Below are 7,244 nucleotides of genomic sequence, written 5' to 3'. Positions count from 1 at the left end.
AGGTATTTCCATGAACAAGATTTTGCTTGAAGTTTATATTCAACAGTCAACGGTGAATTGCATATGGAATTGGATAAATCTATATAATATATTTGTTTACTGTCTAGTTATTTTACAAACTGAGGCAAAATGAATGATAGTAAAGTACTTACGGATCTGAATTGTTATGACAACAGCATTGGACACATTCAATGCCACCTGTGCGTTTCTTTTTCGGCCAATCTTCTCAGAAGTTTTTGCATACAAGTTCTCCCTGTTGTAATCACGATCGCAGCGTAAATCCACTGATGCATCATCATTGAAAGCTACCCATCGAGAGCAGAACGGCCTCCGACAAACACTTAAGTATCAAATGTAAAATTCTAGTTGGTTTAAAGACTTAAACCAGCTCAAAATATCCAAATCACCGCTCACGAATTTCTACTTTCACTTCAGAAAAGGGACGTAACTTGTCTTGATCATGAATATACTTGGAATACGCTTTGCAGTCAAGAGTCGAGGTGATCTAGATTTCGGAAAAACTCGTATATTTTCGTAATAGTGCAAATTTTAAAATCAATTTATTTTCTTAAATGAAATATGACATCTCTAATTTTTTGATACGTTATTCTAGTAGATACGATACATATTTATCAATGTAAGAACAATCCACCAGTGGTTGTGTTTTTGCACAATATTGAAAGAATTTTCTCTCATTTTCAGTGGAATTTTGGGGTATTTGAGGGCATATATTTCATGTTAAGGTGTTGCAGTAAATTAATTTTATTTTTAAAAATTACACACAACATATCTTAATTAAATAGCAATGGAAATTAAATGAAAAATGAATATACACATTTTTATATAGAAAAATTCAATATTTACTTTTCACAAAATTGGATGTCTTGTTGGCATTGAAACACGAGTCAAAGCCCATTTTTAAAGGTGTCATGATTAAAGGACTGAAGTATGCATACTTTGTGTAAAATTTCGTCAAAATCCGTGTCGGTCGTTTTCCACATGTTTTGATGCTTACAGAGAATGGCTCTTGATACGGTGCTCCATACTTTTCAGATATTGATCAACGGACATAATTAACTGACAAGTCAACATACTCATCTGGCAAAGCGACTTAATTATCTGACAAGTGATAGCAAAGATAAGCCACCATACATAACATTAAACACATGTACATACAAAAATTAATTTAGATTGAAATAAGGAAATTTACTGAGTTATACTGCTCCACAGATAAATTAGCACTCCATCCCTGTTTTTATCAACATCTGCACAAAATGAAAAGGTGAAGATAGCGAACAATGATCAATCTCATAATTCCTGTAAAGAATACAAACTTCAGAGTATTGCAAACACGGACCTGGACATACCAGAGGTGGGATCAGGTGCCAGGAGGAGTAAGCATCCCCTGTCGACTGGTCACACCGACCTTTTAAAAATATTTTGCTATCCTGATCTACCATAGTTCATGTGTAACTACACACATCATACAGTGCCTTGTTTTCTTTTGCCCTCTTTGGAGATGTTTCAGTTTCTTTACACCTTTTAAAGTCTCTATCTTCTATTGGCAATCCAAGGATTGTGACCTACTTCATTACAACATAAATCATAGGTAGTACATGCCAAACCTGACAATGATAAAGAAAAAAATCAATATATGCACCCAAGGGTGCATGAGCCGAGTTGCATGGGATACATTGTAAAGTCAAGAATGATGTGGCATATTTTTATAATTGTGAAGAACTAATTTCAGTTTTAAACTTACTGTCCAGAAACCATATTTGTCTGAAGTTTTCAATCTTTTTTCGGTCACTGTGACATTAACCTTTTACCTTTTTCCTTCAAAACCAATAGGGGCCTTGCTTTGCTGGTATCCAACAATATATCTGTTATGTTCCCTCTAGATATACAAACACGTGTTTCAACCATCATGGAACTACTTTTATTACCCCAAAACATGTGTCAATATTCATACACAAGATGTGACTAAAATATGAATTACATAGTACGAGAACCCGGATAGATCTAATATACAACATATCCTTCCCTTCATTTACAAAGTGGTTCATTACATATTCATTGAGTTTAAGTTGCTAAAAATGTCAGTAAATGTTCGTTGTCCTGCGTCTGAAAGTTGTTTTTATAATACTGCACAAAACTGAAGGAAGAACACCTTGGAACATGACTTAAAGTATGAACTATGAAAAGAACCCCTGGTTCTTGTGAATTACCTTAATGTAATGATTTTACACAAAATAAAATCTAAATTTTTAACACATTTACAAATGAAGAACTTTGGGATCTTTCTGATTACACAGGAAATTATTATGCTCCTTAACACAGTGTAATCAGACCATAAAAATCTAAGCGCTTTGGTGCACGTCTTTCTCTCTTCGGATAACGACGTACTTCCCGAGTTTTAGCGTTTGCGATTGGTGCGGATTCTTTCTCAGTTGAGATCTTTTTCGGAGATCGTTCCTCAGCTTGAATATTGCCACCTGTTGGTGTCACTGGAGCGGAAATTACTACTTCTGGTTCTTTTGTACATGATCCTGTACGATGTTGATCTGTGTGCCAACGCCAAGTTGTACCGAATCCTGGATCTACCGTATATGAAAGTGGTCCTGTTTGTGCCTCAATTTCTGCTGGTATCCATCGATGACCCAGGGTGCGATAATCACGAACCATCACATTTTGTCCTGATTTGAACTCCCGAACTTTTGTTCCGCAATGTTTAGATAGTTTCGCACGATCTTGTCCTGATTCCACCTTCGCTTTCAAGTCTGGTTTTAAAATGTCAAGTCTGGTTCTCAAATTATGACCATAGAGTAACTTTGCTGGCGTTTTATTTGTCAGGGAATGTGGCGTTGTCCGGTATTTAAATAGAAATACACTCAGTTTGTGGTGTAACGAACGGTTGTCATTCTTCGCATTTTTCATCGCTTGTTTGAATATTTGGACTGCGCGCTCCGCTTGACCGTTTGTTCTTGGATGATATGGTGCCACTGTGATGTGTTAGATACCATTTTGCGAAAGAAACGTCTGGAATTCCTCTGAAATGAACTGAAGTCCATTATCTGAAACAATATGTTTTGGCAAACAATTCTGTGAGAACGAAATGCGTAATTTCTCAATAGTGGTACTGGCTGTGGTAGATTTCATCGGGTAAATTTCCAACCATTTTGAATGTGCGTCGATAATAAGTAAAACATGGAGTTAAAAAAAACGTTCCCAAGAATTATTCGGACAATCCCAAGGATGTACTGGTGCTGTTCGCGGCATGTTGCTCGTTTTCTGGCATTCTGAACATGATGAACATAAGTCTTCGATATCTTGATCCAGTTTAGGCCACCATACGTATGACCTTGCGACAGATTTTGTTTTGACCATTCCGGAGTGTCCTTCATGTAAGTCTTGTAAAACCCTCTGCCTCAGCGATTCAGGTATGACAACACGATTCCCCCACATAAGACAATCTTGATGACAAGATAGTTCCTGAAATTGGTTGCGATGACGAAATTGTTCATCATTTTGTAACTTGTTCTGTTACGCTTTCTAATACGTGCGATAGAACACGATCCCGACGTGTTTCATGACTAACTTATGTGCTTGTAACCGGTAGCTGATGAATTTGTGAGTTGTAAAACACAGACACCGTGTCAGTGTAGTCATCGACAGAAGTCGTAAGTGGAAGTCTGCTTAGTCCGTCCGCGTTGCAATGCTGCCTGGTATTCCTATATTCGATATCATACGTATGTCCAGCGAGGTATAACGCGTATCGCTGTAAACGTGCTGCTGTCATGGCGGGGATTCCTGCCTGCGGATTCAGAATAGATACCAAGGGTTTATGATCTGTTACCAAAGTAAAACGACGACCATATAAGTACGAGTGAAATTTCAATACTCCCCAGTACAATGCTAACGCTTCTTTGTCAATCTGAGAGAATCCCTTCTCAGGCTTGTTTAGAGATCTTGACCCGAACGCTATTGGTCGCTCTGTGCCATCGTCCATCATGTGTGACAAAACACCACCCAGTCGGTAAGGAGATGCATCACACGCTAGTTTCTCGGGTCTGTTCGGATCATAATGACACAATACTTGTTCCGACGTCATCATTTCCTTGACACCCATGAAGGCTTTATCACACAGTGGCGTCCATTTCCAAGTCTTCTCCCTTGTAGTAGTTCATTCAATGGTCCACGCACAGTAGACAAATTGGGTATGAAGGACTTGTATTAGTTAACTAACCCAAGAAATGAGCGAAGCTGCTGTAGGTTCTCAGGTTTTGGCGCATTCGACACAGCATTCACTTTATCTGGTGACTTCTGAAGTCCCTGCTCTGAGATTATATGACCGCAATAGGTGACCTCCTCCTTGAAAAATTCACATTTGTCAAGATTTGCCCGTAGACCGAATCTTCCTTAACGTTCCAATACTGCTTCTAGGTTTGCCAAGTGTTCCTCATCCGATTGTCCACTGATGATCATGTCGTCCAGTATGCATGATGGGAACGGTATCCCTTGTAACACTTGTTCAATGGCACGTTGCTATATGGCTGGGGCACTAGCTACTCCAAACTATAATCTGTTGTACTGGTAGAGACCTTTATGTGTATTGATTGTAAGTAGTTTTCTGCATGACTCATTTACTTCCATCTGATTGTATGCTTGATTCAAATCTATTTTGGAAAATCGTTTTCCTCCAGACAGTGTAGCGAATATGTCCTGTTTTCTCGGTAATGGATACTAATCCACTTTAAGAACTGGGTTGATCGACACCTTGTAGTCTCCACACAGACGAACTACAGGTGATGCCCAATTACTGTGACTGACAAACGTAATTATTCCATCATTTTCTAAACGTTGAAGCTCCTCTTCCACTTTCGGCTTTAAAGAGCAAGGCACTGGTCTCGCCTTATGAAATTTAGGCTGCTCGTTGTCCTCTAAATATAACTGCGCCACAATGTCTTTCAATTTCCCGATTCCTTTTTCGAACACTGGTTTGTGTCTAGCAAGTATTTCTTGTAACAGAGTCTCTGTATCCTGTCCTTCCTAGTGTAACGTGTGTACCTTAATTTCCTGCCAGTTGACTTTGAATAGTAGTAGTCCGTCTCGGCCAAATAGCGCTGGTCCAGTCTGTTTCATTACTATGAGGTTCATGATGTGCTCCTGTTGATCTAAAGTCACAGCTACTTCGATAGTTCCAAGTGGAGCTATGTATTCATTTGTGTAAGTTTTTAGTTTCACCTTTGTTTTTCTCAAGGGAATGTCACTGAGATGTTTTCTGTAGAAGTTTTCCGGAATGAGCGACACTGCCGACCCTGTATCTAGTTCTATTGGCAAAGTATGTCCATTTATCGACAGATGTAAAATAATCGGGTCAATTTTGTTGATGTTGTTGATACTATGAACATGTAGTAATGGTTCAAATAAGTCATCATCCTGTCCATCAACATATTTCACTCTGGTTGGACCATGTTTTCTCGCGACATCTTTCTTTTTCTTGATGCATGCCTTCTCAATATGACCCTTCTTCGAACAGTAATGACAAACTGAATGTTTATGTCGACACTGTGTCACACTGTGATCACCTCCACATCTCCAGCAAGGTTTAGCAGTTTTTGTCTGCGTAGATGACCTACTGTTAGTCTGTTTAGGCTGTGTTTTACTTTTCCCCTGTGCTCTAGTTCCCAGTTTGTGTACTGTAGCAGTAGGTGCTCGCTGTTCCCTTAATTCAACGGCATCACGTCCTGCAGTTTCCATAGCGTGCGCAATTTTCACAGCATTGTCAAATGTAAGAATTTGTTCTGCCAGTAATTTCTTCTGTGTCCCTTCATTACGAATTCCACACACAAATCTGTTTCTCAAAGTGTCGTTCAGATTATCTCCAAAATTACAATGAATAAATAGCTTCCTAAGTTCAGCTAAATATGTCATAATGGTTTCACTAGGGCGTTGATCACGTTTATGAAATCGGAAACGCTCGGCGATGACCGACGGTTTCGGGTTTAGGTGATTGTTCAAATGATCGAGAATTTCTTGGTATGTGAGCTCTGCAGGCCTCTGGGGGCTAACAATGTTTTTCAACAATCCGTACGTTTTAGCACCCACAATCACCAAGAATGAAGGAACTCGGAGTGCATCCGGCACCCCATTTGCTTGAAAATAGAGATCAACACGTTCTGTGTATACTTCTTATGTCTCGATAGACTCGTCAAATGCACTGATGTTACCGATTGATCTGACCTGTATTTATTGTTGATTTGCATTAGGTGCAGCAACCTCAGGGTTTGCACCGTTTGCAACGATTTGATCGTCCCCCATATCACTAATCTGTAATGTCTATGGGTATAATTATTCCCTAGTATTCCATCCTCGTCGCCAAGAATGTTGTGTTCCCTCTAGATATACAAACACGTGTTTCAGCCATCATGGAACTACTTTTATTATCCCAAAACATGTGTCAATATTCATACACAAGATGTGACTAAAATATGAATTACATAGTACGAGAATCCGGATAGATCTAATACATAATGTAAAACTTATACGGTACCAATTTTGATGAACCAGATGCGCATTTCGACAAATAATGTCTCTTCAGTAAAAATATCCAAGTTTCATTTGATTCAAATTCAAAAGATTCGAGTTATCCTCCTAAAACCAATTTTTTTTAAATTTTAAATTTATTTTTGGTCACTGTCACCTTGACCTTTGACCTATTTTCTCCAAAGTCAATAGGGGTCTTCCTTTCCTGGTACATAACAATATCTATAAGTATCATTTAATTCGGATTTAAACTTTCTGAGTTATCATCCAGAAACCAATTTTTTCTGAAATGTTCATTCTAATATCCGGTCACTGTGACCTTGACCTTTAACCATTTTCTCCAAAATTAGTAGGGGTCTTCCTTACCTGGTACCCAACAATATATTAAAGTTTCATTTGATTAGATTGTAAACTTTTTGAGTTGTCATCCGGAAACCAAATGTTGACGCCCAACCACCCGCATCACCAAACCAATAGACGAGTTCAACTTCGTTGCAACTCGGCTAAAAACCCTAATAAATCAATTAAACTGTGTAATGAATTGAAATCTTCCTGGAATAAAATTACTTTCAAACTAGACACTTGCATATATTGTTGAAATAATCTAGAGCTGCCCCAGCATGGCTGATACACTGTAATCTAAATTACTATCAAAACATATACAAGAGATGTTTGTAGAACACATATGCCCCCATGGT

General features: G+C 38.5%; 1 long non-coding RNA gene across 1 annotated transcript in view; it reads right to left on the bottom strand.

Annotated features, from left to right (window-relative positions):
- LOC130047136 (uncharacterized) overlaps positions 1–462 on the bottom strand; it is a 1,044-nt gene extending 582 nt beyond the window's left edge. Inside the window, exon 1 of the long non-coding RNA XR_008796186.1 lies at positions 153–462. This is a non-coding gene — a long non-coding RNA (uncharacterized LOC130047136). The remainder of the gene's footprint in view (positions 1–152) is intronic.
- Between the last annotated feature and the right edge of the window lie 6,782 nt (positions 463–7,244).

Source organism: Ostrea edulis, chromosome 6, assembly GCF_947568905.1.
Source record: "Ostrea edulis chromosome 6, xbOstEdul1.1, whole genome shotgun sequence".
In the NCBI taxonomy this organism is placed as follows: Eukaryota; Metazoa; Mollusca; class Bivalvia; order Ostreida; family Ostreidae; genus Ostrea; species Ostrea edulis.
Note: the sequence above shows the minus strand (reverse complement) of the source record. Positions and strands in the feature narration are given on the sequence as shown.